This window comes from Arachis ipaensis, chromosome B04 (assembly GCF_000816755.2).
Source record: "Arachis ipaensis cultivar K30076 chromosome B04, Araip1.1, whole genome shotgun sequence".
Lineage (NCBI taxonomy): Eukaryota > Viridiplantae > Streptophyta > Magnoliopsida > Fabales > Fabaceae > Arachis > Arachis ipaensis.
The window spans coordinates 43,477,397-43,500,822 of record NC_029788.2 but is presented as its reverse complement, the minus strand read 5'-3'; the positions used below and the strand labels follow the sequence as shown (position 1 = coordinate 43,500,822).

Genomic DNA, 23,426 nt, shown 5'->3' with positions numbered 1-23,426 from the left:
TAAATAAATATAAGAGCACACCATTAATAGCTTTCACACCTCATAATTCTAATATATAAATTCACTAACAAATCTATTCTAACAACATTACAAGGCTAATCATTAAATACAACAAACAATCTAACTTATTCTATGGTTCCTCTAACCTAAGTTTTCACAACACCGTAAATATTAAACGTGCGAAACTTAAACCATACCTTGGCCGATCACTTAATTCACCCAAGGAAGGCTCACAACTCAAAATTACAGCCCCTCCAAGCTCAATCAAACAGCCCCAAACCAAGCTTGATCACCAACAAGCCTCCAACAAGCATCAACATTCACATACACACTACCTAAACCACAATTAACACATCCAAACATAACAACTCAATACCCAAATTCCTAAATTCAGAAATTTCATTAGGGTTTAAGATCTCTTACCTTTACCCACTGATCCTTGGGAAATACCCACAAGAAATCAAGTCTAGTGGACCCCTAAAACATGAAAATCATCAAGGAATTGAGTTTCTCAAACCTTAAACCCAAAATTCAAACAGCCCCAAAGTAAGCCTTGTCACCAACAAAGCTCCAAGTAATCCAAATTCAAGTCCAATGCATAAACACCCTCTTAAACTACACCTAATACACATATATATGTTCCAATTCAGTTTTCTATTACCAAAAACAAGATTGAGCTAGGGTTAGGGTGTTCTTACCATACCCATATGCTCAATAGCTTGAGCCCACAAGTTCCGAAAGCTAACTTGAACCTAGAACATATAAATTGGACAAGATTCACCATAGGTTTCCAAGTTTACCAAAGAAAGAGGGATAGGGATTCTGAAATTAATAGGAGGCTTACCAGTGAAATTGTTCAGATAGAAAGGTAGAGCTCGACGCGTTGAGCGCGTGGCCGCAAATAGTGCGGCGATCGGAGCCCGGACGGAAGAGTTATGGTGGATCAAAGGAGGTTAAGGGTTTGGGGGCTCTTCTTCCTCCCCAAATCTGTTTTGCTGCGTTGCATGCAAATGAGGGAAGAAGGAGCTGCTGTCTTCTTTAAGTGTTTGGGTCCGGTTGGACCCACGGGCTCGGTTCGGGCCCCGGTTCAACGGGTTCGGTACTTCCGGTCCGATTTTAGGCCAAATTTTTGAAATTGGTATCAAAATTCTCGTTTTGACGAGCTCTATCCTATTTTGATACTAGTTTTGCATTTTTAATTTTCCTATTTAAAATTTGATTTATTGACTAATTATTTTCCGATTTTAGCAGGGTTTACATTTACTTAATCTTATGCTTAAGTCATAAGACTGAGTTAGTAAGGTATTACGACCTCTAAGAATAGTAATATATATATAATAATAGAGAAAAGATACTTAACTAGGAGCCTTGAAAAATGGGTAAAACAAAAATCGCAAAACAAAAAGTGCAACGCTCAGGAAAGGATTACTTGCGTGCTAAGAAACCAAATAGGAATATGATAAAGATAAGCAAAAGAATAAAGGAAAGCCAAGGAAACAGCATAACTAGCCCCTGACTTAGCCTGCGAAGCTAAGGCTGGCCAGAGGATATATATATATATATATACGTATGAACATACATAGGTATCCCCAAAATATACCAAAATACCAAAATAAACTCCTATCTCTCCCTCAACCTCTAAGAGGAGCAGCATACATGAGTTACTTGGAGAGTAAGCTAAATACATATATACATATATACAAATAGAAAACCAAAATACACCCAAGGACTACTTCGCTTCCCAGGATCCAGACGCCTAGCGAGGAGCCTCTTGACCTGCATCTGAAAAACAATACAATATGGAATGAGAACCGGAGGTTCTCAGCATGGTAAAAGTGCCACGCGCATAAGAAATACGGTCCTGAGAATGCCATAGGCAATCCTAGAACTCCGTTATACAATTATCCAACTTAATTACAAAACAGAAGCTATAACAGGGGTAGGTATTCTAAATCTACCTAACTTACTCAATTTCAATCCTAATCTAAGACCAAACCATTTTTCCTTTTCCTCCATCCCTCCATCATTCACAATGCAACAGAAACAAGCAATCAAACAAGGTCACGCACAAGTAATGAGCAGATAGTACAAATAGCAAGTATAACAGATAGCAGGTGATATATATCAATTAGGCAAACCCAAGAAATGCATAGCAATCAAAACAAACAAATGCATATGATGCATGCCTGTCCTATGGCTGATGGGGCCCATCTGTCGGTTATCCAGCCAACCCGACAAGTCCGAAAACCTTAGACTGTCTCCCGTCGCGCATCCCCAAGAGTCTATGCATAGAGTTCACATTCAATCATCATATAAATCACTCAATGGGGGTTATCCATACCCGGGAATTTATACGTGCCCGGTCACCCTTACGACGTAGGGTTAACAGAGTATCGAGAATCAACTTGGAACACGTGGTGGCGAGCCACGGTTTTTACCCAGGGAAACTCGTATCTCAGATATCATCATTCATAAGCCATTTCATAGTCATAATCATTATTTAATCATTCATCAAGCCATGGCATGTTAACTTCTTTTATAAACAACCTCCCTTTCACATTTTTCATCATCATTCCCTTATAATTCATCTTAATTATCCTTTCTGGGTCCTGACCAAACTATTTATCAAATTCTTCTCAACCTTCTTATTATCAAATAATCTTAAAATCAACCCAACTCTAACATTAAATCAGTCACATCACACGAAGATTAAACTTTAACTTCTCGAACCCATGACTATCACTAAGACATCCTCGACACTCTATTTCCTTTTCTGTTTTTAATATAACAAATGAATTCGGAATTGCGCAAACTTTATGTCCAGGTATTCATCTTGAAATAAGGTTTCTATCAAACCAAAAATCATAATTTTCTAATTTTTCTAGCTTAAGAATAAAGGAAAACTGTGACTGTTCTGCAGTGCATAAAACCAGAAAAAGCAGCAGCAGCATGTGATATTCAAAATTCAATATAAAATCCAAGCTAAATCCAATGGCTTTAAAAATTAATGTAGTCAAACTTTACTCATCCAGGTTTCTTTCTCAATTAGTTCTAAGTTAATACCATTTTTAATGAAGAAGTTACATTACCTGGAAGTTAAGTAAAAATGAGTCAAAATCTGTTTTAGAAACCAACAAGCTTAGTACCTTTCTATTTGAATAACTTTAATTACAAAACTCCAATTAAGCTAAATTTTGATTTGGGAACTCCTAGCTCATTCAGAAATAAGTGTGTCTTAATTTCAACCCAATTTCTATTCAATTCTAAGAGCTACAAGCATTGGAAGTTGATGCATAGCTTGCTGAAATCTGTTTCTTTTCAACTTTGACCACTAATATTCAAAAATTCACAACTCCCAATCCTCAACTCTTAAAATTCTGAAGTTTTAGAGAAATAAATCAAGTTAATCAAATTTTATAACAAAATTAGTTTCGCTCCAAAACTCAACTCGTAAAAGTCGCAGCAAGACAAACACGTTGCTGCCCCTGTTGACCTTTTCTGCTGCAGGATAGATTTAACAACTTAACTTTAAAAATTTGCCATAAATTGTATATTTAACAAAAAGGTCTCAAATTTTCCAGTTCTGAATTTATTGGGCTTTGGTGTTGATATTTTGTATAATTTGGTGTTTTAGGTTTAATTTAGCTTGCGGAGCTTATTGAGCTCGAGTTGTTATGCGTGTGGGCACGGTAAGGACAACCTAAACCCTAGTCCAATCTTGTATTTATGATGAGAAATCTGAAATTGGAACATATATATGTGTATTAGGTGTAGTTTAAGAGGGTGTTTATGCATTGGAATTGAATTGGGATTACTTGGAGCTTTGTTGGTGACAAGGCTTACTTTGGGGCTGTTTGATTGAGCTTGGAGGGGCTGTAATTTCGAGTTGTGAGGATGCCTTGGGTGAACTAAGTGATCGGCCAAGGTATGGTTTAAGTTTCGCACGTTTAATATTTACGGTGTTGTGAAAACTTAGGTTAGAGGAACCATAGAATAAGTTGGATTGTTTGTTGTATTTAATGATTAGCCTTGTAATGTTGTTAGAATAGATTTGTTAGTGAGTTTATATATTATAATTATGAGGTGTGAAAGTTATTAACGGTGTGCTCTTATATTTATTTATGATGGATTAGAATTGGTGTTTGTTAATAAAAGTGTAGAGTTGTGTTGTGGTGGTATTGTATATGCTGTAACTAATTATGTAATGATCGGAATTGCATGAGACCAAGTTTGGGCTAAACTTGGGAATATAAGGAAGTAAGGTCCCACATCGGTTGGAGAGGGGAACGAAGCATGCCTTATAAGGGTGTGGATACCTTTCCCTAGCATGACGCATTTTGACGAGTGAGTGTGGGGGGCTTCGGCTATCATCCCTATCGTCAAAGGCAAAACCGTGAGGCCTTGTGTGCCAAAGCGGACAATATCGTGCTAGCGGGTGGTCTGGGCTGTTACATTACGAAAGGGGACGAAGGTGATGAGTGAGTAACAAATCTAAGTGTGAGTTTGATTTCAGGAAAAAGAGGAAAAAAATTCACTATAAGTATCAAAATTTTTACTCTAGATATATTAGGCATCGATTTTAAAATGCACCCAAAATTTAACAAATAGGCTGCCCTCTAAAAGCGTCCTCTTTGATATGAAAAGTGAACTTATAGATATTAACCTACAGCTACGCTTTATAAGTGATTTCTATAATACCTAAGGCTACACTTTTTAAATGATGCTGCAATTGTGTATCCTTTTCTCTTATAAAAAGGCAACACGGAGAAAAGCGTAGCTTATTCATAGAATAGGCTACGCTTTTCAAATGTAGCTTAAAAAAAGTGTGGCTGAATGAGTATTTTTCTTGTAGTGGGTGCACCAATTGGGCTTCTATAGCTCCAGAAAATCCACTTCGAGTGCAGAAGGGTCAGAATCCAACAGCATCTGCAGTCCTTTTTCAGCCTCTGAATCAGATTTTTGCTCAGGTCCCTCAATTTCAGCCAGAAAATATCTGAAATTACAGAAAAACACATAAACTCATAGTAAAGTCCAGAAATGTGATTTTTGCATAAAAACTAATAAAAATATAATAAAAAATAACTAAAACATATTAAAAACTATGTAAAAACAATGCCAAAAATGGTATAAATTATTCGCTCATCAGAAGCCATAAAGACCATAAAGGTTCTTTTGCATTCACTTCTGCAGTGCATGAGTTCTGATGACTACTCATCCTCGGATGAGGATGAAGACACTAGGCAAGAGCAAGTTGCTCGGTAGCTAGGAGTTCTTATGAAGCTGAATGCCAAGCTATTTGGTACAAAGCCTCTAGAGGAAGAACCTCCAATGCTTTCTAAAGAACTCCATGCTTTGGTTTAGCAGAGGTGATAGGAGAATTATTGTTGGTATAGAATTTCCTCAATAGAAATAAGAACTTCGTTGTAAGCATAGTTCCAAACCAACTAGTAACTCTCAATCAAATTTAAAAGATTGGTTGTCACAAAGTACAAACCCCAATGAAAATTAACCAAAGTATTTAAACTTTGGATCGTCTCACAAGGAATTGAAATGAAGTGTTTTATTATTGGCTATGAAGATGCATGGGGGGTTTGATTTGGTAAAAGGGCAAGAAAATAAATGGCAAGAAAATAAGGAAAACAACTAAAGAAAGCAATTAATAAAGAGAGACATTCATGGAAAGGATTGAGAATATAGGCTTTCTATCCTAGTCACTAATAATAATAATTAACAAGAATTTATCTTATTTCATCATCTCCAACATGGAAGAAGGTGTAAGTTATCTTCTATGAGAGAAAGTCAAATAAGACTAGTTAATCTCAATCCAAGAATCCTAATCAACTCACTAATTGAATTAGCAAGAGATTAGAGTCAATGGAAATAATATTAACTAACAACTTTAGATCACCAATCTAAATTGGGTATTAACGACTCAAGATTGCTTAATTCCTCTTTCCAAGCCAAGAATGCTCAAAAAGCTACTCTAACATCCAACCAAGAATTTTGTCAAACACTTGGAAGGCATAAAAGGAAGGCATAATAAATTACAAGAAATATAAATTCTACAACTACCAATTGCAAGAAAATAATAATAATAACTTAATTAAACAAGAAAGAAACATAAAACCTCAATTGCATTAAAAGGAAAGACAATTCCAACAAGAGTTCATAAACATAAACTAGAAGAGGCATGGAAAGGGAAATTAACACTTCAAACTAAGAGAATTGAGATGTAGAAACAAGAAATTGAAAGGAAAACAAGATAAAAACAAGAATTAAACCCTAGATCTAAGATGCAAAGTACCCTAAGAACCCTAATTCTAGAGAGAAGAGGGAGCTTCTCTCTCTAGAAACTAAACTACATGATGCTAAGCTACAACTAAGTACTCCCCATTTGCTCAATCTTCAATTCTGCATGAAATACCCTCAGAAAAGAGTTAGATTTGGGCCTGGGCAGCTCAGAAATCGCCCCCAGCATTTTCACTTTAATGAGGTCACGTGCGAGCTGCGACGCGTATGTGTTGCTTGGCAATTTACTTCCCACGCGTACGCGTCATGTCACGCGTATGCGTCGCCATGCGACTTCACTTTCGCGCGTGCACGTTTGTCACGCGTGTGTGTCGATGTATGCACTCCAAATCCTTGTTTTTTCATGAATTCTCCACATTGCATGCTTTTCTCTTCACTTCTTCCATCCAATACTTGCCTTATGAACTTGAAATCACTCAACAAACACATCAAGGCATCGAATGGAATTAAGGTGAATTAAAATCACCAATTTAAGGGCCTAAAAAGCATGTTTTCACATTTAAGCACAAATTCAGGGAGAATTACAAAACCATGCTATTTCATTGAATAAATGTGAGAAAAGGTGATAAAATCCCCTAAATTAAGCACAAGATAAACCATAAAATTAGGGTTTATCAATAGGCTATCTCAGAAGCTTCCAGATCCTGGACGCTTTTTGATTTCTTGCACCATAGGCACTATGACCTTTGAGAAGGCTTTGTGTGACCTAGGGTCAAGCATCAACTTCATGCCACTCTCTATAATGGAGAAGCTGGGCATCCTTGAGGTACAAGCTGTAAACATCTCATTAGAGATGGCAGACAAGACAATAGAAAAGCCATATGGCTTAGTAAAGGATGTCTTGGTGAAAGTTGAAAACCACTACATCCCTACAAACTTCATAGTTTTGGACATAGGAGAGGATGAGGATGACTCTGTCATCCTTAGAAGACCTTTCCTAGCCACTGCCAATGCTATTATTGATGTGGCCAAGGGAGAACTGACTCTACAACTCGGGGAGGATCACTTCTTGTTCAAGATGCCTCATCCCAATTCTCCTTCTGATAAAAGAGAGATAACTGTGCAACACCTAGTGTTCCAACCCTCTCTTTCTGTGCAGAGCTTTGCAAAGCCCCCAAACATCAATTCTAAGTTTTGTGTTGGGCAACCATCAAAAAGCTCTAAGCACAAAGGTACTAAGAAGAAAGTACCTAAAGGCTGGAGGGACAAGAAAGTTCCAACTAAAGGCCTCTCACCTGGCATGAGAGTTGTCTTCACCAAGAATCCAGTCTTACCACATATAGTGAGTCGTGTCTTGTCTCTAGAGCATGTAGAGCTCATTCATGAGAAGACAGGAAAAAATTCACTGTAAGGGGCAAAATCTAAGCCTATTCTCACCTCTATAAGGAGCTAACCGTCAAGCTAATGACATAAAAGAAGCACTTGTTGGGAGGCAACCCAACCTTAATTAATTATTTATTTCCTTTTATTTTTGTTTTTCTTTTAGGACAATAATCATATGAAGCAATCAGAACAGAGACAGAAATTTCACAGCAGTAAAAACAGAACACTCTGGATGGGCGTCCAACGCCCCTAATGGGCAGCATTGCTGGCATTGAATGCCAGCCAGGGAGCAGCCCCTGGGCGTTCAAATGCCAATGCAGAGAAGCAGGGAATCTGGATTCCATAGCCTCTCAGGACCAGTGGGTCCCACATCATCTTCACCTATCCCACCTACTTTCACACTTTCCCATACACACTTCCCTATAAACCTTAGCCCAATCACACCCATTTCACTTCCCCAAAACCATCATAACTCCCACCTACCCCCACCCACTTCAAACTCAAATTTCTGACCCAAAACCCCACCCATGGCCGAACCTACCCCCTACCCACTCCTATAAATACCCCTCTTCATAACCCTTCATACACACACCTCTCATACCCTTATACACCCTACAAGGCCGAGCCCTCTCTCTCCCTCTATCTCCCTCTATTTTCTTCTTCTTCTACTCTATTCTTCTCTTTTCTTTATTTTTGATTGAGGAGGAGCAAAGTTTTAAGTTTGGTGTTGGAAAAGCATAGCTTTTGTTTTCCATTACCATTCATGGCACCCAAGGTTGGAGACTCCTCTAGAAAGAGGAAAGGGAAGGCAGTAGCCACTCCCTCTGAATCTTGGAAGATGGAGAGATTCGTCACTAAAACCCACCAAGACCACTTCTATGAAGTAGTGGCAAAGAAGAAAGTGATCCCGGAGGTTCCTTTCATGCTCAAGAAGAATGAGTATCCGAAAATCCAAAGAGAGATCCAGAGAAGTGGTTGGGAAGTCCTAACCAATCCCATTCAGGATGTTGGGATTCTAATGGTGCAAGAGTTCTATACTAATGCATGGGTTACTAAAAACCATGACACTAGTGTAAACCCAAATCCAAGGAATTGGAGCACTATGGTCCGAGGGAGAATCTTAGATTTCAGCCTGAAAAGTGTGAGGTTGGCATTCAACTTGCCTCTAATGCAAGGAGAACCACATCCTTATACTAGGAGAGTCAACTTTGATCAGAGATTGGATCATGTGCTCTCAGACATCTGTGTGGAAGGAGCACAGTGAAAAAGAGATTCCCAAGGCAAGCCCATTCATGATCCAACGTTCCATCATCCCCACCAGCAACCAGTCAGAAGTGACTATGGACAGAGCCATCATGATCCATTGCATCATGATTGGAAGTGAGGTGGAAGTATATGAGGTAATTCCTCAAGAACTGTACAAGATAGCTGAGAAGCCTTCCACCAATGCAAGGTTGGCATTCCCACACCTCATCTGTCATCTATGCAATTTAGCTGGAATTGTCATAGAAGGAGATATCTCCATTGGGGAGGACAAGCCCATCACTAAAAAGAGGAGGGAGCAAACTAGAGAGCATGCACAAGAGCCTGTGCAGCCGCCTCAGTATGGGATCCTTGAGATGCCTCAAGGGATGTATTTTCCTCCCCAAAGCTATTGGTATCAATGACAAACTTCTCTTAGAGAGCTAAGCACTAACATGAAGCAATTGAGGGTGGAGCATCAAGAGTATTCCACCACCCTCAATGAAATAAGAGAAGATCAAAGAGCCATAAGAAAAGACCAAAGGGCTATGAGGGAAGAGCAACAAAGGCAAAGGAGTGACATAGAAGAGATCAAGCATCACATTAGATCCTCAAGAAGGAGCACTAGCTGCCACCATTAAAGGTGGACTCGTTCTCTTTTTACTTCCTTTCCTTTTATTATTTTTATGTTTTCTGTTATGTTTTGTCTATTCTCTTGTTGTTGTTGCATGATCATTTGCACTTATGCCTTAAAGATGTAAAATGTTCCATATATCCCTCACCTTGCTTAAAAATAAAATTTTATTTGAAAAGAATTGAGAGATACATGAATTTCAAGTTTAATTATTTTGATGTGGTGGCATTGCTTTTGTTTTCTGAATGTATGAGTAAACAGTGCATATTTGAAATTGAAATTTTAGAATGCTGGTTCTTGAAAGTATAAGAAAAAAGGAAAAGTATTATTGATAATATGAAAAATCTCAAAAATTGATTCTTGAAGCAAGAAAAATCAGCAAAAGGTAAAAGAAAAAGCTTGCATGCGAAAAAAAGAAGTGGCAAAATAAATAAATAAATAGAAAAAAAAGAAGAGAAAAAGCAAGCAGAAAAAGCCAATAGCTTTTTAAACCAAAAGGCAAGAGCAAAAAGCTAGTAACTCTTTAAACCAAAAGGCAAGGGTAAAAGGATCCAAGGCTTTGAGCATTAATGGATAGTCCATACTTTGCTTCGGATTAAAAGGCCCAAAACTGGCGTCCAACGCTAGCTTCCTACGCCTTTCCTGGTGTCTAGCACCCACAGAGCAGAGTCCAGTGTCCAAACGCCCAGAGAGGACCCCCTAGCCAGCGTTCATCGCCCTAAGAGCCTCATAGCACGTGGATCTCATCAAAGCTCAGCCGAAACACTCACCAAGTGGGCCCTAGAAGTGGATTTTAGCACTAGATAGACTGTTTTACCCTTACTAGTCATCTATTTAGTATTTAAGACTTATTTTACATCTCTCTGGGGGGGGGGAACGCATATCATTTACCATTATTTTCGAGTTTTACTTTGTATTTCCTTTCAGTATGAGTTTCTAAACCTCCTAGGTTGAGGGGAGGAGCCCTGCTGAGTCCTATGAATTAATAAAAGTATTACTGTTTCTTCTCCGATCTGTGTTTGATTTATTTCTAAGATGTATATTCGTTCCTCAACATGGTGAATAGGATGATTAATGACAATCAGTTCTGTTCATCATACTAAGTTGAACGTGCCTGGCAAACACCTGCATCTTCTTGGGTTTGTGTGAATATGTGGCCGGAAAGCACGAACCAACAGCTATGTTTATACATCTCTTAGACGGCTAATCCACGACTTCATTGGGGACTTCTCAAGACATGACTTTAGCCGATTTCCGGGGAGATTAGGGTCTCCGTGGTATAAGCTAGAATTCATAGAAGCAGCATTCTCTGATCCGGAAGATTTGACCTTGTCTGTGTCGTTTTGAGTAGGATCGCTAAGAGAATGAACTGCTAGAGCTTCACCCTCCGTCAGATTGAATGACCACGGGCAATGGCGTTTGATCTGGAGCAGAGGTGATCAATGACCACGGGCAATGGCTTTGATCACATACAGCTTGCCATAGAAGAGATCATTCACAATCAGATACCAGAGTTAATCCAGAAAGACAAAGCAACTCCAATCTTCAACTATATTCCTATTACTGATTCCAATAATCCTAATACAACTCCGTAATCCAACAACCTTCTGATTTCGCCTGACTAAGACCTACAAGATAACCATAGCTTGCTTCAAACCAACAATCCTTGTGGGATCGACCCTGACTCGCTCAGGTATTACTTGGACGACCCAGTGCACTTGCTGGTACAGCTGTACGAAAGTGTGGGGATTCGTGCACCAATTGAGTTGTTTGGGCCTAAGGTCGTGATTGATTTTGTGATGGGCCGGAGGCTGTGATTGGTTTGAGTTTTTGGTTTAGTAAAGTATGAAAAATCAAATTGGTTCAGTATAGACTTGATGAACCTATACTTGGAACAGCTTGGTCATTCGTACTGTCTAGGAAAACTTTTAATATTTGATATAAAAAGTTTTAGATTTTGAAGAATAAATGGATTTCTCTTTTAAAAAGGATTTCAAATTTTTGAATGTAAATCTTTGGTTTTTGAAAAGATATATAAGGCGAACAACGGTCACTGTACTCTGAAAACAGTTTTATTTTACGTATCTTATTATAATAATTCTATAACCCTATAGTGGAACCAGCAAGGACGATATTCTCACTCCCTTACAGGTTTTCCCTTTTTCAGGATATGGGCAAAGAAGTCATGAAGAGTTTATTTTATTTTCTGTTTATATGATGTATTGTATTGGTTTAGATATTATATTTTCCCTCGCTTTTAACTTTACACATTTTGTAAGAGGAATAGGTGGTGCACAAATCCCCACACTTTCGTACAGCTGTACCAGCAAGTGCACTGGGTCGTTCAAGTAATACCTAAGCGATTCAGGGTCGATCCCATGAAGATTGTGGTTTGAAGCAAGCTATGGTTATCTTGCAGGTCTTAGTCAGGCGAATCAGAAGGTTATGTTTAGATGCAGTTTGATTGTGAATTTGAAAGGGATTAGTAATAGGAATATAGTTGAGGATTGGAGTTGCTTCTTCTTTCTGAATTAACTCTGGTAGTACTGTTTCCTTTGCTTATGAGTGATTTCTTCAATGGCAGACTGTATGTGATTGACACTAGTTTGAGAAGCCACCAATACTCCTTCGGATCTGAACCCCAGGGTTAGTGCGGATCCAGTCTGCTTGAGGGTGAAGCTCGTATAGTCCATTCTTCTTAATAATCCTACTCAAAGCGCCATAGACAAGGTCGGATCTTCTGGATCAGAGAATACTGCATCTTAGGATTCTAGCCTCTACCACAGAGACTCTAATCTCCCCGTACATCAGCTGAACTTGTGTCTCGAGAAGTCCCCAATGAAGTCGTGGATTAGCCATCTGAGAGATGTATTGTCAAGCTGGTGGTTCATCATTGTCTGATGAAAGACACACTCTGAACCCATGTAGAATGTGATAACCTTATGCTAGTTCAACGCATTCATATTGATGAAGAATGAATATACATCTTAGAATTAATCAAACACGGATCGAAGAAGAAACAGTAATACTTTTATTAATTCATAGGACTCAGCAGGGATCCTCTCCTCAATCTAGGAGGTTTAGAAACTCATACTGAAAGGAAATACAATGGTAAACGTGTAAAGTATGGTAAAAGTGTCAAAATAATAGTTGTTTTTGTTGTTGTTATTATTGTTCGAATAACATAAATATAATCCCTTAAATACTAAACAAATGACTAGTAAGGGTAAAATAGTTTTTCTAGTTCTAAAATTCACTTTTGGGGCCTACTTGGTGAGTGTTTAGGCTGAGCTTTGATGAGATCCACGTGCTATGAGGCTCCTAGGGTGTTGAACACTATCTAAGGGGTCCTCTCTGGGCGTTTGGACGCTGGACTCTGCTCTATGGGTGCTGGACGCCTGGAAGGGGGCAGGTAGCTGGCGTTGGATGCCAGTTTTGGGCTTCTAATCTGAAGCAAAGTATGTACTATTATATATTGCTGTAAAGCTCTAGATGATGAGAACGCTTCATTTGGACTTCTGTAGCTCCAAAAAAGCTCTTCCAAATTCAAGGAGGTCAGATCCGGACAGCATCTGCATTGCTTTCTCTGTCTCTGAATCAGACTTTTGCTCCAGCTCCTCAATTTTAGCCAGAAATTACCTGAAATTGCACAAAAATACAAAAACTCATAGTAGAATCCAAAAATGTGAATTTAACACTAAAACCCATAAAAGTTAATAAAAACTAAACAAAACACACGAAAAACTATATAAAAACAATGCCAAAAAATGTATAAAATATCCGATCATCAATAGGATTTGTATTATGTAATGTTTGTAAGTCACTATTATATGTACATATATATATTCTTTGTAGGTGTTATGTGTGACTTGTACGTATGTATTTATGCTTTCAATTAAAAGTCTTTTGGAAGGTTATACGATTTTAAGTCTTAGCCAAGCTCCTATCTTAGTATTAAATATGTTAAGCGTCGTCGTAATGTCCAAGCAAAAAGAGTGGCGCAGCCGGAAGTGTGACATTTTGATAGTGAGGGTGTTAAAAAATGAACATACACTAAGGAGGCCTCATTACACACATTACATAGATAATTAGGAGTAGGAGTAGTGTAAAGTAGTTTTCTTCAAATTCTCTCTTAGGGTTTCATTTAGGTTTCATTGTAGAATTTTATACTTTCAGTTTTGATCTTGGATTTTTCTTATCTCTTTGTAAGTACTCTTTACTCTTCTCTTTAATCACATTACTTTGGTTTCATTTTGCTCATAGTTAAAGTTACTTTGTTAATATATGCAATTTTGATTTCTTGAGTTTTTGGTTTATTAATTTAAAATTTTATGATTTATACTTGCTTGATTGAATGTCTATTGTTGATATTGTGAATAGTTTGGTTATGGTTATGGCTCTCTCTCCCCCTGATAAACCCCGTTTTTAGGGTTTATCATGTATAGATTTTGAGGGTTTTATCAATGGTCTTCCACACTTATTCATATAAAAATGCATGATTTTGTGTTCCTTTCCTAATTTTGCTTCATAGATGAAAACATGCTTCTTTTGCATTAAAACTGATATATCGTAATCCTCATCTATTACCATTCAATGTCGTGACCCATTTGTTAAGTGGTTTCAGAAGTTATAAGGCAAAAATGGCTAAGAGGGATGAAGGAAGCATGCATGAATGGAAGGAGCATGGAAAAATTAGAGTTTTGGAATTTGGGCATGGGCGTGCACGCGCACCGTACGCGTACACGCGGATGTGCACCCTCAGAGCCGGCGCAGTAGAGCCGAACAAGAAGCTGGCACGCTTATATGGCTGGGCCAGAAATCCTTGGACGCGCGCGCACTGCGCGCCTGCACGTGGATCGCAAAAAGTCCTAGGGACGTGTACGCGTACTGTGCGTGTACGCGCCGATGGCCGCACGTGATTTTTTAAGAAGAAAATGTGACCAGCAATTTCAGGCAGTGGCAGGCCCTATTTTGGAGCAGAATTCTGGCGGGAAGAGCATAAGAAGACCAAGGATTAGGGAGATTGAGACAAGGAGACATTATTCTAGATATTTTGGGAAGTTAGTTACATTTTGGTTTTTAGAGAGAGAAACTCCAACTTTTCTCTAGGATTTTACTCTCTCTATTGCAATTCTCCTTTGATTTCTTGGTGAGATCCATTGCTAATTCACTTCTACTTTGATACAAGTTATAGATCTACTCTTCCTCTACTCTCAATTAGTGTTCTCTTGATTCATTCATTTGGATCTAGATTTATGACCTTGTTACTTTGACTTTTGATTAATGAATTGAGGAATTTCATTCAATTGCTTGATTGTTGATGATTGCTTGAGTTAGATAGCTTTAATTCAATTCCTTTCTCTCAAATTCAACATGTCTTCTATGATTGCCTACCAATTGTTTGTGAAAATGACAACCCTAGCTATGGAGTATATTTCTCTTACTTGGCTTAGGGGTTGAGTTATTGGAGACACTTGAGTAGTGGATATCAATTGTTGATTAGGAATTGAGAATTACTAATTGACTTGGAGTGCACTAAAGCTAGACTTCCTTAGGGTTAGGCTAGGACTTGTGACTCAAGTTAGTTACTTTCACTTGAATTTCCTCCATTATTAGGGGGTTAACTAAGTGAAGCAATAATTAATTCTTATCACAATTGAAGGAAACTACAATGATGAAACTTCCAATACTCACCTTTGGCCAACGCTTTTATCTCAATTAATTGTTGTTTACTTTTGTTAGTTTGAATTCTTGCACCGACTCTCAAAAACCACAAAAGGATTCCTAATTAATGATGTGCATTTTAAAGAAATTCCTAGGGAGAACGACCCGGGATCAATACTCTCGGTCATAGATTTTAGAATTGTTTGATGCGATATTTGCGTGTCGGTTAGACTATACTCACGATTGGATTCATTTCTAATTTCTAATCCGGCATAAAAATTTTCGTTCATCACCCCCATTGTCAGCGACGATGGCATGGAGTTTGGAGACGACGACAAAATAAGCTTCCTCCCACGACAGCGACGGTGCATGAATGGTGGCGACTAGTAGGCAGCAGCTTGACGGTGACAACGGACACAATCTTCTTCTCTCTTCCCAATCTCCCTTCTGCCTTTCTTTGCACTCTCCTTTCTCTCTTTCTTTCATGAATAAGGGGAAAAAGCTATGTGTGTGTGTGGTGTGTATGTGTGTTTGTGTGTGTGTGTGTGTGTGTGTATGTGTGATGAGGGTGGCAGCAGTTAGTAGAAGAGATGGGGGATTGACTATTAGTTTAGGGTTAGGGTTTTAATTTAAGAAAAAGGGGTAAGGGTAGGTTGGTAATTTAAAATAAAAATAGAAAAAATATAGTAATTGAAAACTAATTCCAACAATAAATATATATAAAAATACTATTTATTCATCAAATTATAATTTATTCTCAAATAAACACTCTAATTCAAGAATTATTGATGATGAAATTAATTTTCTATTATTCATAAAATAATGTTCAAAATCTAGATACTAAAATTAAAGCATATAAAATACTTGTTATTTTTCAATTACTAAAGCTTTAAATTATAAATAAGAAAATACCCGATTATTATGAAAATTATATGAGCGCTAGCTGATTTAAAACTCAAAACCTCATAACTTAGGTTTAATTACCTTTTTATAAGATAATTTTCTGAAAGTATAAATCATAAATAAATATCGATAATTTCAATTAACTCATAATTTAAGTTTCTAAAATCCGAAGTCTTACATTCTACCCCACTTATAAAAATTTTCGTCCTCGAAAATTAACTTAATACACAAAATATTACATAGTTTTAACATTTTATATTTTTAAACACCTTAAGGAAAAAGCAAAAATTCTCAGCATATATTTACATAGTTTCAAATACCAGAATATTCATATGACATAAAAATATGGGAAAAAAAGTGTGAAGCGAAGCAGAAGCTACAAGGTAGGTTTGTTGCAAAAGAGGACATGTTTCAAAGATACGATGGTAAAGCAAGGCGACGAAAAGTTATAAAACAGGATGGGGTTAAAACGACGTGCTTAATGCCCGCACAGTGATCTCATACCAACTTCAGTGCTCTAACTTCCAAAAATTCAACAAAACCCCTTTCATGTGAATTAAACCTCTACAACTTTCTGTGACATCGCAGACTTACAAGCTCCACCTTTCGCATCCATAACACATGTTCTAAAGAACTAACATATCGCTTGCTATATCTAAAGGTCGTACGTGACGCTAAAACAAATCTCTAGTTCCCTCAGTAGGATACAAGACCACAAGCAACAAGGACAAGGTTCATAAAGATTTCAACAATCACTTTGATGAATCAAACAAATTCAAGGTTACATCAAAGTATACATGAGTCAAGAAGAGAACTTTAAACAACACAAGACAGATATCCAAGGAATCTAAGCAGACATATGCAGTTAAGATCAACGAGAATGCATGTAAATAAAGAACAGGGTTGGAAGAGAATCAAACTACTTTTCAGACAAGAAAGAACAAGGTACGTAACCGAGTAACCTCGAGAAACAACCTCTAACATTCCCTAAAACACACGATTCACGTTACCTGTAACTCATATATATCGTCTACGATAACCCATTAGTGTTCTCATATACATAAACCATTAGTGTTAAAATGGTCAAACATAATACCATGAAGTATGCAATGATAGATTAACAACATTAATCAATAGACCGTCATGTGCATAAAGCTTTAACTCTCGTCATCAGGATAATACCTACAATATGATAGATGCTCAGAGTATGCAATTGAAGCATAGTCAGTCCATTCCTCAGGCTCTACAGGAAAGACTGCTCTGATACCATATTGTAACATCCTTACTATCAGAATGTCACGATTCTGGTTGTGCCACTCTGATAGCGAGGATATTACGATGATTTCTATATTTTTAGTATTAAAATATGAGCCTTTAACTTAATACTGTATCGCTATATTATTTGAGAAACCCAAAGTTTGTTTTCACTTTTTAAAAAGATGCATATATAAACAAATTCAATCACAATCTTCATATACATATATAAATATATAAAATACGAGACTTCTCATTCAAGTAACTTACAAATATTATAAACATACATATCATTACAATTTCTATCCTTTTTAACAGAAACATAATAGTAACAAAGATGAGGAAAAAACTATAACTAATATATCCAAACAAAAATAGCACAGCTAAGAACTCAGCAAAAACTTCACAAGCTTCTTCGTCTGTCATGAAAAGAGAAGTCTGTAGGAGGTGACAATATCATCCTCACAGATTCTCAGTAGAGGGTTTAAGAATTGTCATAAGAGGATACATATAAAGAAAAGAATTGATTTCAACTGTAGTGATTATCGTTCGTCTTATGAATTATTAAAAACATTAACGATTAATTATCCTACAACAATATATGTACAAAACTCACTTTTCCTTGGTAAGAATTTCAAAGTTCAATTAATATCCCATAATATAAATAAGTATGGCCCCCAAACCATTATCAAATCAAGTCATGGCCTTTGGCCCAAAATATATAAACAAAATCTCGGCCTCCTGTCCAAAAAAGCCAATCAACACTATCATCAACTCATCACCAATACTCAATCTCAAAAATACCACATCAGGAACAACCCTCAGCGTCACCACCACTAGCATAAAGGATCTCTCAGTTGTTCAAGTATAGACAAAACAATACAAGAAATACACAAACAGAGAGGACAATTAAAACAATTAGTTCAATTAGCATATAGGTACAATTATTCAAATAGCCAATCTAAATACAAGATGCACACCCAAACAATACTCACAATGTAAATGATACATGAATGCCCTATGGCCAATGAGCTCATCTGTTGGTTATACAGCCAAATCTGACATGTTCCATAGTAAACCCTGAATAGTCCCTTGATGCACACAACCCCAAGAGGTATTCATTTCTCTTAGAGGAATTATCCAGAAAAGTCTAAGTGTACCGTCACATCTTGTGACAAAGCGTCAACAAATACCAACCAGGAACAAGCGGGATAAAACCACAATCCTTTTGTCTATCCTGAAAGCTCAAATACCAACCTGGAGTAAGTGAAACAAAACCACAATCCTTGTGTCTACCCAGGAAGCTCAAATACCATCCAGGAGCAAGCGAGACAAAACCACAATCCTTGCATTCACCTTGGAAGCTCAAATATCAATCAATCTATTTTCAATCAAACATAATAAAATTAAATTAATAATGCAGAATTAAACAGAAGAAAATTGATAAACCACAATTTTATAGTTCATTTTGGATTGAATTAAGTGGATTTTATCAACTTATCTTACATTTATCCACTGAAATAGCATAGTTTTGTGAATTTCTCCTAATTGTGCTTGATGATTAAAAACATGCATTTTTGGCTCTTAAATTGCTAAATTTAATTCGCTTTAATTCCTTTTGATGTCTTGATATGTTGGTTGAAGTCATTTTAGGCTTAGAAGGCAAGGATGGTTTGAAGAAGTGAAGAAAAAGCATGCAAAAAAATGGAGAATTCATGAAGAAAATGAAGTTTGGAGCACCTCCTGGTTGTGTGTACGCATGCCTTATGTGTACGCATGAATATCAAGTTGTGCGTATGCATGCCTCATGCGTACGCATCATTGTAGAAGATCGACAATTTGTGTGTATGCATGCCGTATGGGTACACATGACTACTAGCACGTGATTTCACTTAAGTGATCATGTGGGTCGCGATTTCTGGGCTTTCTTGGGCCTAATCCAACTCATTTCTAAAGTATTTCAAGCACTCAAAGAGGATCAAGAGGAGAGAAATTAGGATAGTTTTTAGCATGTTTTAGGTTAGATTTCTAGAGAGAGAAGCTCTCTCTTCTCTCTAGAATTTAGGGTTTTAGATTTAGTTCTCTCCCTAGATTTGGGTTTTAATTCTTGTTTTGATATAGTTTTCCTTACTTTTTATTGTTCTAGCATCTTAGTTTTCTTAGTTTGACTTGTTATTCCCTTATTTTGTTACTCTCATGTTTATGAACCCTTGTTAGTTTTGATTTCCTTGAATGCAATTTATGTTTTCATCCTTATTGTTCCCTCTTTTAATTGTTGCAATTACTTTCTTGCATTTGATAGTTTTAGATTTTATTATTATTTCAATTTTATCATGTTTTACTTTTATGCCTCCAAGTGTTTGTGAAAATGCTTCTCTTAGTTTTAGGGTAGATTTTTATACTCTCAACTTGGAATTGAGCAATTAAAGTGACCTTGCGTCACTAATGTCCAAATTGATTGACAATTTGGAGATTATAATTAATCTCATTTCCACTAACGAGTAAGATCTATGAATTGAGATTGATTAAGCCCGGTTGACTTACCTCACCATTAGAGGTTGACTAATTGGGTTTGCTCTTGTAATTGTCATGTCATGGTTAGTGACACAAGAGTAGTTGACGTCCAATATTGATTGGTGATTTTTGGGTTGTTAGTTGTTCTTGTTTCCATTGATGAGTAAGACCTATGGATTAAGAATGACTATGCCTATTTGACTTTCTGCCGATGTTAGGGATGACAAAATGGAAATAACTTTAGGTAATCGCCATGTTTATAGTTCATGACTTGGGTAGGAAGATTTGATTTTCAATCCTTGCTAGGAGTGTCTTTTAGCATTTATATTTTCCTTAGTTGTCAGTTTTACTTTCTTGTCATCTATTTTCTTGTCTGTTTATCTACAAACCCCTATTCTCATAGCCGATAATATGTACACCTCATTGCAATTCCTTTGAGAGACAAATCGATATCTAACACTCTTGATTTTTATTGGTTTACATTCGTGGCAAACAAATTAAACTTTGATACGTGTAAAAACTGGATTTTTCATGGATAAAATCATTTAAATGGCCAAATTAAATTCCAGAAAGTTAGGATGAGAATTTGAGGATTTAAATATGATTTTTGGACTCAGTGGGTCCTTCCGAGCCAGAAAATGTGTTTTCTACGAAAAATCGTGAAAAACTGTGAACCGGCTATCGAACCGGTTGAACCGGTTCAAGTCTGCCTGGCGCTGTGCGAGAAAAAGTGAAAACAGTAAAAAACCTTAAAAAAATATTACAAGTCGAAAACCAGGCGTTAATTTTAAAGGTTTGACCCAAAGTTGCACCAAACGGGCTAAAAACGCTAACGGGTTGGACCGGGCCTAAGCCCAACATTATATAAACCCTTTAAGTGGCCAATTGAGCCACTTTAACACAGCACAAGCAGTAGCAACGTTGAGGTGAAGAGAGGAGAGGTGAGGGTTTCATTCACTATTCATCTTCTCCTTCTTTCTTTTATAACTTGAGCTACGGTGCTCCGATTTGCGTGCTGTCAGTTGCTACGCGAAGCTCTCTCCGGGCCTATTAGTTTCATCTATCCAAAGAGGTATGAATCTGGAAATTTATCCTGCCCAGTTTCTGTCTTAAGAAATTCGAAAATATTAGGTTTTGGTTTTGAGTGAAATCTTGTGTTTTGGGTGTTTAGGTACACTCTAGCCTTTGATTGATGTTAGTTTTGGCTTCCAAAACTGTTAGACAAGGTAATAGGCTTTGAACTCTTTGAAATTTTGATTTATTATGAGCCCTAGGTTGATTTGTGATGGTTTATGCATATATAGTTTGATTATTGTGAGTTTGGAGCTTGTTGGTGATTATTGGAAGCTTGGATTATGGTTGGAAAGCTCATTGGTGCTCAATTTTGAGTATTGGACATATTGGAAATCGACCAAGGTATGGTTCGATTTTCTGTATGTAGTATATAATATTTATGGACACTTAGACTAGTGACCCATAGGATAGGTTTGAAATTTTATATGTTGTTGATGATTGGTTGGTTGATGGTGTACAATAAATTGGTATTGTTGATATCGTTAAATGATGATGTTGAGATATGATGGATTTGGATGATTGAATATTTTTTATTAATAATATGAAGCATGGTTGAGTTAATGATGAATGATTTGTGAAGTTGAGAAGTGATTTGTGTTGATGGTTGGATGTTGATTTTGTGGATGAGGAAAATTGAAGGAAAAAGGTGGATTGGGTTGGTTTGGTTTTGGTTGGGTTTTACAATGAATTTGTGAAAATTGTGATCTTGGGTAAAAGTTAGTTTTTGGTGAAATTTGTCAGATCATAACTTTTGCCTCAGTTCTCAAAATTGGTTGAAATTTATTTAGAATTAAAGTTCATTGAAAAATCTTTAAACCAATATAAAGTTTGGAAGATTTGGAATTTTGTAGAGGAAGTTATGATCATTCAAAGTTGGTGTTGAAAATCTGAAATTCTGCAGAGTTGCAGAATTTCAGGATTTCTGATATGTGCGCACGCACAGCCTTGTGCGAACGCACAATCCTGCAAAATTCTTATTTTGTGAAGACGCACAGACCTGTGCGTACGCACAGGCTGGAAAAGGCTCTCTGCTTGCAGTGCTAGCATAGCCTGTGCGCGCACAACAATGAAGAATTGCGACTTGTGCGGATGCATAGCCCTGTGCGCACGCACAAGTCGGGAAGGGTCATTTGTTGGGGGCGCTTGCACAGCTTGTGCGAGTGAATAGGATTGTAAATTTTAGTAACTGTGCGTACGCACACTCCTATGCGGACGCACACTTCCAAAATCTTCCTGGGCGTGTGCATGCACACCCCTGTGCGGACACACACGCCCTGTTTCACAAATTTAACTTTGTTTTCAACTATTTCACCTTTCCAACAATGTTGTAAGCTTCTATAACACCATTTTAAGGGTTTTGAACTTAATTTTGAGTATGGTAATATGGGAAATAGGCTAAGGGTTTTAGTCGATAATTATTATGAAATACTAGAGAATGCTTATGTTTCTGGTGTACTGAGGATAGGTCAATAGAGTGAGAATGAGGAATGGAAATATTGAATTAACAGTGGTTGAGATGAGTCGAGGACTCTGAATGAGATGAAGGATTCTTGATATATTGAAAATGTTTTGAAAACTACTACACTACTTTTTATTGAAACTAAGAGACGCTATGCGCCCAAGCAGGGAGTGAGGTTGGATCCCGCCTATTCGAGGTAGCGGCGGCGGCGTAAGGGTGGTGGTTCATCCCGCTTGCACTTAGATGTGAGGTCGGTGGAAATAGATCCCACTCGCATCCCTTCAGATCTATAGAGCGTGCAGGCGCCGGTACCTGGACAGTGATCCAAGCAATATATCTCGGGGGTTCCCATATGAGAATTCCGAAGGGCGACGTCTCCATGGGGACGTGTCAGGTTGGCAGTTGAACCGACAATGTGATATCACAGCCAATAGAACTTGCATTCATCATGTGCCTTTTCTATCTGTTTGTCTGCTTTGACTACTTGTAACGTCTTGCCTATTCGTATAACATGCTTATTTGCTATTTGAATTATTTGCCATATATGATTCTACTTGTGATTTACTTGCTTTGTATATAATTGTGATTTCTGTGGGGATTGAGGAGGTTCGGAAGGCGGTGGCGATGGGATCGCATGGAGGATCGGTTGGTGAAGGCTGTGGGACAGCGGTGTTAGTTAAAATAGAAATCCCCTAAGATAGATTACCTGATTATCTATGTTAAGGTTTATGTTTTACTTAACTATTTTAGTATGCCTTAAGTTTGAATCTTCTGATAGATATGGCGCTTAGGATTGCCTTTGGTGTCCCGGGGTCTTATATCCTACATCACTGGACACTGTTACCATACTGAGAACCTCCGGTTCTCATACCATATTTCTGTTGTTGTTTTCAGATGCACGTCGCAACACACCCCGGTGAGTTGCTTTGGATGGTGACAACAGCAGAGGATCCCGTTACCTTTGAGTTCTTTTGATTTATTTTGTTTATATTTATCTCTCACATTTGCATTATGTTTTGCCTAGAGGCATGTATTGAGAGAACAAAACTT

The 23,426-nt window shown here is 37.4% G+C and overlaps 1 long non-coding RNA gene across 1 annotated transcript; it reads right to left on the bottom strand.

Moving 5' to 3' along the window:
• LOC107639300 lies at positions 515-1,014 on the bottom strand. The gene is made up of 3 exons (XR_001620056.2): positions 845-1,014; positions 699-752; positions 515-621 (listed from the first exon to the last, which is right to left on the bottom strand). It is a non-coding gene; the product is annotated as an uncharacterized LOC107639300 (long non-coding RNA).